Source organism: Cibotium barometz, chromosome 18 (assembly GCF_041138505.1).
Source record: "Cibotium barometz isolate CiBa-2024 chromosome 18, ASM4113850v1, whole genome shotgun sequence".
Taxonomy (NCBI): domain Eukaryota; kingdom Viridiplantae; phylum Streptophyta; class Polypodiopsida; order Cyatheales; family Cibotiaceae; genus Cibotium; species Cibotium barometz.
This window is the reverse complement of record NC_141063.1, coordinates 17,773,722-17,782,463: the sequence shown is the minus strand read 5'-3', so window position 1 is coordinate 17,782,463 and position 8,742 is coordinate 17,773,722. Positions and strand designations below refer to the sequence as shown.

The window sequence follows — 8,742 nt, the reverse complement described above, 5'->3', positions numbered from 1 at the left end:
CTATGATGTGTGGCTTTATAGCACCCTTTTTTTTACCAATGTTCGACATACCATTAAATGAAATTATTTGAAATTATACGAGACTTACATAAATTATATGAGACTTACATAAATTATATGACGTGAGTTCTCAACTTAGGTTCTGTTGGGTCTTAGGTAATCTTATCTTTGATCATCTCAAGATCTTCTAAGCACCTATGGCTCATGTATGACTTACTCTCAAAGCCATCTTAGGTCTTAGATCACAATCATCTCTAGTCATCTCAGTACATTGACTAGATCTCTAGTCATTTCTAGTGACCTAATTAGCTTTGATCGTCTCAAGATTTTATAAGCACTAGGACTAAGCTAAGTTCTTCTCAACCTTTATGTGATTCTAAGTGCTCGTAGGAGGTCTTATGGGTCTTATGATCTCATTGGATCTCTAACAAGATTTTTTGAAATTATATGAGCTATACCATTCATGAGCTCGTGATCTTAAGAAAGATCACGAGCTCATGAATGGTATTATGAGATCTTAAGAGCTTTTATCATACACACTGTGGTCATAAAATCTAATCTTAAACATTAAAAGATGATCACATTAATCTAATCTTAGACATTGAAAGATGATCACATTAATCTAAGTTGTATCCATGCAAGCAAAGTCATGTTTATGAGTACTACCTCAATATGGAAAGGAAGAAGCATAGTGGAAAATGTATATTAAGTTTAAAGAACTCTTATGAGCTTAAAGAAACTCTTGTGTCCACTTTTACTTCTCTTAACGATTCCTTGTCATGCAAGCAAAAACATGTTTATGACTACCACCTCAATATGGAAAGGAAGAAGCACAATGACAAATGTATATTAAATTTAAAGAACTCTTATGAGCATGCAACAACTCTTGTGTCCACTTTTACTTCTCTAAATTATTCCTAGTCACATACACTTTCACATGAGAAACTATCTCAAAAATAAATACACTACCATTTATTACCTCAAAAAATAAATACACTACCATTTATTACCTCAAAAAATAAATACACTACCATTTATGACCTAAAAAATAAATACACTATCCATTTATTATCTTTAAAAAAACACTATTCATTTATTATTCCATTTGATGAACAAAGCACTTTGATCTGATCCTATAAGCTTATAAGATCACATTCACATATGTAAGAGCATGCATGAGTGCACACTGTCAAAATTTTCTTCTCATCATCTCGTGCATGTGAGATTACCTTGACATGGGCCTATTACTAGAGCCAAGAACTCCATGTATGCCACTAAGTTGATTACACATAGAGTAATCTAGAAACCACCAAGTTCCACGACATACATACCATGTGAAGATACCATTTGTAGTCAAAGCTACTCCATTGGATCACTTTACCAAAGAGATTTATGATGTCTATGATAATTGCAACTCATGGCAATGTTTTTCCTGCAAATCGAAGGCCTAACCTCACTAAACCCAACACTCAACCAATCGAAATGAGGACAATGCTCATAATAAACCCAAAATTTAATAAGAGCATGTCATGATTTTCAATAGAGAATGCAATTACGTTTTTGATATGACATAATTTTTGACTTGAAAAAGCATGCAATATCACGTTCTGTAAATGCTTCTAAAATGCCCCTTCTTAATTATAAATATGCACATATTTTGAGGACTTTGATTGAACTCGTCAAAAAAATAAATATTATGCAACTAAGTGGCTTATATGTGCACATAAACTAGCCATAATCATGACCATACATACTAGGGATCCTCTATTTATACTTTCTTCTCTTCAAGAACAACCATCCATACTGAAAATCCTCTATTTATACTTTCTTCTCTTCAAGAACAACCATCCATACTGAAAATCCTCTATCTTTCTTTTGTGCTCTTCAAGTACTATTTAGGGTTGTACCATCGTGCATTATTAGACAAGGACATTCAAGAGGTAATATTTTATCATAAACTTTTGCTTTTCTAATCGCAAAGTAAAGATAGGGTTCTGTATACCTTCTTTCCTCACTTGATATATCTCTACATGTTTACTCCTTTCTTGATAGTATAATACTTGTTGTAATGAATTACTCTTTGAAAATATAGTTGAAAGTCATGGTCTTTTGTATGAATGACTCTTTGAAAATGTAGTTGAAAATTTTCTTAAACAATGTTAAATTAAGCACTATTAGGATCCTATTATATATCATAAGATTACACAAAATCTTCTAAGAGTTCCTATAAACCACTTGTGCTAATCATGTGATCTCTTAGTAGCCCATTGAAACTCACAAGATCTTGTAAGCTCTTGGAGAAAATCATTCTTAAAAGACCTTGCAAAAGCTCATACAAGCTTATAAAAGAACTTATTAAGCTCATAAGATAACATTAGATCCCTTAAAAAATGAGCAAGTGCTAGCAATGTGCAAAAACAAATTGGATTCTCATTAATCTTAACTTTGCAACTCAAGGTTTTTAAATCTTGTGCTTACTCTATTTACTAATCGACTTGCAAGTTTTGCATACAATTTTAGCTAATCCTTAGAGGAAGGGATTCTATAGCATTTATCAACTCAAAGGATCTTTTTTGCATACAACGTAAACCCTTTAAAGCTAATCTACATACATCTTTAAACTAATCGTTAAAAGCAATGTAGGTAGCTTCTACATACAACATAAGAAATTTAAAAACTCTACATACATCTTTAAACTAACCTTTGAAAGCTATGTAGGTAGCTTCTGTCAAAACACTCACTATTCCCATGCTCATTAGGTTCATTTGGTTATCGTTTTGAACTCCAAACTTAACACTTACCAACCTTTTGAAACTAAACTTATGAAACATTTACTAAGCTTTTGAAACTAAGCCATATTTAGCATTCATAATGATCAAGGTGCTCCAAACAAAATTTTCTTTCCCTTCGTTTGGCAATATCAGCACAAATCTTTTGTCCTCTTTGCATATACTTTAGCTAAGTGCAAGCCTAATATAAGTCACACTAGGATTGGTAAAATCATTCTCTTACTTTTTGGTATAAGATGAGAGCATATATCTACATTTTAACCTATGCTATATTTAGTTTTGTGTGTGTGAGAGAGAGAGAGAGAGAGAGAGAGAGAGAGAGGGTAGAACTTAAGTATTTCAATTTGTGATAATATTGATGTATGAATATTAAGTATAAAAGTTTTAAAGTAAAATTTTTAAATAATAAATTATTTATTTATGGTTTAATTCTCCACATAAGCAATCCATTCTTTATATAGGAAATTAAAATACCTAAATAATAGTCCATATTTTTTTTAATTCTCTATATAAGAAATTAAATTACCTAGATATTGGTCCATATTTAGTATATAAGAAATTGAATTACCTAAATATTGGTCCATATTTAGTATATAAGAAATTGAATTACCTAAATAAGAAATTGAATTACCTAGATATTGGCCCACAATTCTTATATAAGAAATTGAATTACCTAAATATTAGCCCATATTTCTCTATATAGGAATAGATATTAACCCATATTTCTTAAACATAGGAATAAATGGAGAATCCTATTATCTAGTTATATATACGAAATTTCGGCAGAAGGCGTGTCGCACAAGCCACTTGCAAATGCCATGGCTTGCCCTGCCCTAACCACCAGCAGCAGTAGAACGCATTTCTGTGAAGAAGTTATTTTTCATCTCTGAACTTCGGATTTCAAGGCCTGCGGTTCTTCTTCTCCCCCCGTTTCTCTCCAACACCAACTCGAAGGTCCTCTGAACCAGACAGAGCATAAGAAGAGATTGTTCTTCTCTGCCATTTCTTTTTCCTGCAAGTAAGTCGCCTGAAACCAACTAAACTGTTTTCTTTTTTGGCAATTGACAAGAAAAGTAAAGGGAAAACTTAGCAACGTTTTCAAGATTGTGTGCTTGCCACAGCGTGAGTCATCACCTCCGATATTGGCTTGAAAAATCTCTTAAGACAATACCTAATCGGAGTTAGCAGTCACAGAATCAGGCAAAGAAAATCCCTGGCCCGTGGCCAGCATCTGTTTTGCCCGTTCTCTAGTCAAGTTTGATTTTTTAAAATGCATTTGTGTCTCCCGAAACGATTTCCAAAGCTTTGTTTGCATATGAAGCAAGTTGTTAAGTAAAGCTCTGATGTAAGATGCCAGATCATGTTGATGAACTGTGGATTTCAACTGCCAATAATTAGGTTTGACTGTCTACTCATGGAATCACGTCTATGACTATTTTTATGTTTTTTGGTAGAATGATTACTGCCAGTCTGCTAGTCTTTAAGCCTCTGTCTTCTGAATGTCCTGGCTGCAATGTTGTAATCGGCTTTTTTTTTTTTTGCAAGAAAGAGACTTCTATTAAGTATGAGTGAAACAGTACAAAATCACAGAGCTATAAGCTGGAAACGCAAAGGAAAATCCTCATCCTGGGAGATCTCAACCAATCTGGGGCACTATACTACCAAGAGAGTCTGGTGGGGGTCGAGCATAAACGGCCAAGGATACATTTCAGCCGCCCATATTTGTCTTTTTGACAAATGTAGGGGTGAGACCAAGCCACCTGTAGGGGGCATTTTTTAAAGTGATCTCACCCCTACAGATGGCAATACGACAAAATTACCCCAATCAATATTAACTCTGTCAACAAGGGAATGCTGCCATTATATTTCAGGTTGAACTACCACTTGCCCTTCTGCAAAAGCTGCAGGAGTTCATGCATCTCTGGGTGCCCGTATGAAGGATGTTTGTGCCCTTGTCCCCGTTGCCTGCACTAACAAGGTAAAGCTTATTGCATGGGGTGTAGCCAGTTAGATGTTATGATTATGATAGCAATAGATCACCTGATAGGTCCTAGTCACAATCCCCTTAATTTCCCTCCAACGTTTACTGATGGCAGGTTGTGCAGGTGCTTTCAGCACAGCCATTGAAGGATGATGAAAGAAATGGGAATCACATGTTTTCGGTTTGAGAAAACTTCTTATTTCACATTAGCTATTAATAAGCTATGTATACTGTGGTTGTGTAGACCTAGGTTGGTGCTGAAGGATACATTTTCTTTATTCATGACGACCCAGAAGAGGCAATTTTTAATTAAGGTGTCACCATCTTCATTATAACCAAGCTAGCACACAGGACATGTCGAGTTACACTGGCACAATTTACTTCAAAGTGTAGCATCAATGCAGTGTGCAGCTACAAAATCATTGCCATTAAGTCAAGTCCAGACATTATGTTTCAACTAAATGTGGAGCCCATGCCTAGACTGAAACTACAAATATCAGACCTGTCATTGCTACTCAATTGAGCAAAATACAGTATGTGCAAGCATGCAGAAGGCTATTGACAAGGAGTGCCTGCCAAGGCTGGGCTGCTTTGAGATGGCCCTGCTACCTGCTTAAAGAAGGAGAGGAGTAGACCATTGAGGTAGTAGAGCAGAGACGTATCTAAGCAAAGGCAGGGTTTGTTCTGGCTGAAATTTAAACTGATGCTGGATCATCTCACTGGTCAGTGTTATGGTTTTCCGTTCTTGCAGAGGTGTACATTGACCACTTATATGGGCTGATTGGCCAGAACCACCTTGGCTTTTCTGAGCAAGACCACCATATTCCTTCTCCACCTGCCCTTCAGAATTTTTGTTGCAAAAACCGCAGATTTTACGCTTACAGAGGATTTAGGATATCAGACTTCAGTATTTTCCCAAAACTTTAAATACTAGCCCAATACCTTGACAAAACCTCAACATGTATTACTTGACATGTCATTCCTCATACAAAGGGTGCCCTTGTTGCCCTTGTGTGAGTGAGTAAAAAACCTCTCTATGTTTCATAATACGCCCTCAAACAAAGAGTGCTCTTGTTGTCCTTGTATGAGTGAGATTTAACCTCCTCTCTATGTTTCATAATGACTAACACCACATATCAAGAAGGTAAAGCTCCTTCCACGGGGTACAACCAGTTACCCGCAATCATCACACTCCCTCCTTTCTTTGATAGGGGCCATGCATTTTATCTTTGTATTACACTTGTACCACATCACAGGCTTCAACACATATGAACATGCATAAATCCTTTGAATAGGACAAAAGCTCCCAGTAAATGCACTGGCTGCCAACACTGAACTTGGGACACCCTTACACTTGCTGAGGAAGAGGACCTGTGAGCGCAAAAGAGACCAAAGGACCGAATATCCTAGAGATCAGAGCAAATCACACAGCATGCAATGGGGGTATATATATATATATATATGATGAAATCCAGTACAGGAGCTCTATGTGAGACGAGTAGAGAGGGCTGCTGTCCCAAAAACGCAGATATCAGTGCTAAAGTAAGCCTGATATAAGCGCCAAGGTTTTCATTCACACATGCGCCCCAAACACAAAAAACAGAATGCTATGCATAGGGACTGCAAGATGGAAAAAATGCAATGCAGTGGGTTTTCACATGAGCCGTGCCCTCATGGGGTTTTCACTGACTCATGTGCCCGATACAATAATGAGAAAAAATGTGAAAGGAGAGGAAGATCCCCCCTCTCAATATGCGGAGGGTGATGGTGGAGGACCGATGCCGATCCAGTTGCGAGCGAAGACGATCGAGGATGGGCTGGTTGACGGACTTTGTAAGGATGTCTGCATGGTTGTCCGCCATAGGAATGTACTGGAGTCGGATGGTACCAAGCTCAACTTGTTCCCTAGTAAAATGAAAATGAACACCCACATGCTTGGTACGGTTAGAAAAATAGGATTGCCAGCAAGGGCAATCGCACTCTGGCTATTGACGAAGATGATAGAAGCGGTGTCAATGGGAACGCGCATCTCCGTAAGAAGCTGTAAAAGATACATAGCCTCAGTGGTGGCGTCATAGAGGGCCCGGTGTTTGGCCTCAGCGGAAGAACCTGCAACGGTATCCTGCTTCTTGCTAGACCAAGAGAAAGGGGCAGAGCCGAGAGAGTACAAATAACCACCATGAGAATGTCGGGAATCGAAATCACCCGCCCAATCGGAGTCTGTGTAACCACGCAGGGTGATCCCACAACTGAAGTGAAGTCCATACAAATAGGTACCTGCTAGATAGCGAACAACCCTCGTTGCTGAACTCCAATGTGGCTCCTTAGGAGCATTGGTTCCAATGACCTTCTTATGACGAGGGCGATCCACAAGGGACCATGTGCCATTACGGTCAATGCTTTCGAGTTCTAGTTCCATAGCCTGTTTCCAGGATGGAAGTTTGATAGCATCTTTCCACGATGTTGGCTCATCATGTGCCACATAGTTTGCGGAAAAGACAGGCAAATGAGGCACAAGGAGCAAGCCCGGTGGGCTGACAAGGACCATCCAAAGGGGTATCATGGGGAAGCATGCCATGAATCATGCATGGTCTGTTGGTACCAACGAGGTAAAGGGTCCCTGGGTGGCTGTCGGGAGGAGGAAGCCTCCTCAAGAGGCAAAATTGTAGGTGACTGATGGGGTTTATGTGGCATAGTCTGAGATTCTTGTTCGGTTGGTATGGGCAGCGGCGGAAGGTAAAGTAAATCTCGCTCATCAAATACAATGTCTCGACGAACGAAGACTTTGTTTGATCTTGGATCAAAAACTTTGTAAGCCTTTGATTCAGAAGAGTAGCCCACAAAAATGAGCAACTCACTCCTTGGCTCAAGCCATCCTTCTAAGCTTGACCTTTGGCAACAACAAGACCGGTAGTCTCATCAATTACCTCGACAACTCGTTTGTAGAAGTAAACTTCATGATCGAGTTGGGTTAGTTGGGATACAGAAAGTAAGTTGAGGCCTAAATTAGGGACAAGATAGACATTGTCCAAAAGGTAGCCTGGTTGGGGCTTGTGCTAGTGTCAAATAAGACGGTGCCAATAGATTTGATGGACATCATTGTGTTGCTGCCACATCGAACTCCTCCCTTAGCGGGACGTTGAGAGATGAAAATGTTAGCATTGCGTGCCATATGGTGTGTAGCTCCATTGTCAACTACCCAAGTGATTGGATGACCACAAGAAAGAGTTGGGTGGGCCTCAATGATAGGCACAGGAGGATTGTCAGGTAACTGACAGATTTTAATAAAAGCAGAGGCTTTCATACGCGGATGGCCTTGATTAGGCCTTTGTTTCTTCTTCCTTCTGGAGGAGTGGCTAGAGTCAACCTTAAATGTGACCTGAACGATATTGGCCAAGGGGCCGGGATGAGGTGTAAGGGAAGACCAATTAGACATCTCTTTCGGGGCGGTGAAAGAAATTGACTTGGAGGGTGTCACATGCACTCTACACTTAGTGCATGGTGACAAGATGGCTCATCATCAGAAGTGCAACAGTTGTACAGTATTAGAACCCAGTAGGATGATATTTATCGTACACCGTGACCCCATTGTACATCCTCAGTCCAGGATAAGTCAGGCACGAGCTACGTAGGTCATTCCTCAGCCTTAGCGGGTGGGTCTGTCAGTCAGTCAAGTCCCTTAACCCACTTGGAGAGAATCATTCATACATGTAGAGTCAGTAGAAGCCTTAGGGTTTGCATCAGAAAGCACTCTGCATTCTACATAATATACATTCATATGCCTGTGCATCATTTAGAACATCCCAGAAGTCTTAGGGAATTTACTAGGATTTATCTAGTATTTTTTCCATATTTTATAGTATTTATTTAGCATTATTTGTCATTTATAAATATAAACTTTATTAAATGACCAGCCAACTTGACCAAACTCGAGTTAGTATAAATAGGCTTGCATAGGGCTTAGTTTCTCAT

General features: G+C 38.8%; 2 protein-coding genes across 2 annotated transcripts in view; one reads left to right on the top strand and one right to left on the bottom strand.

Moving 5' to 3' along the window:
- Positions 1–3,584: 3,584 nt before the first annotated feature.
- LOC147629014 (nuclear transport factor 2-like) overlaps positions 3,585–8,742 on the top strand; it is a 65,401-nt gene continuing 60,243 nt past the window's right edge. The window contains exon 1 of the mRNA XM_086812218.1: positions 3,585–3,807. The gene's annotated coding sequence lies outside the window, so the exon portion shown is untranslated. The remainder of the gene's footprint in view (positions 3,808–8,742) is intronic.
- Positions 3,674–8,742, bottom strand: part of LOC147629015 (uncharacterized) — a 58,835-nt gene continuing 53,766 nt past the window's right edge. Inside the window, exon 3 of the transcript XR_015267873.1 lies at positions 3,674–3,801. The gene's annotated coding sequence lies outside the window, so the exon portion shown is untranslated. The remainder of the gene's footprint in view (positions 3,802–8,742) is intronic.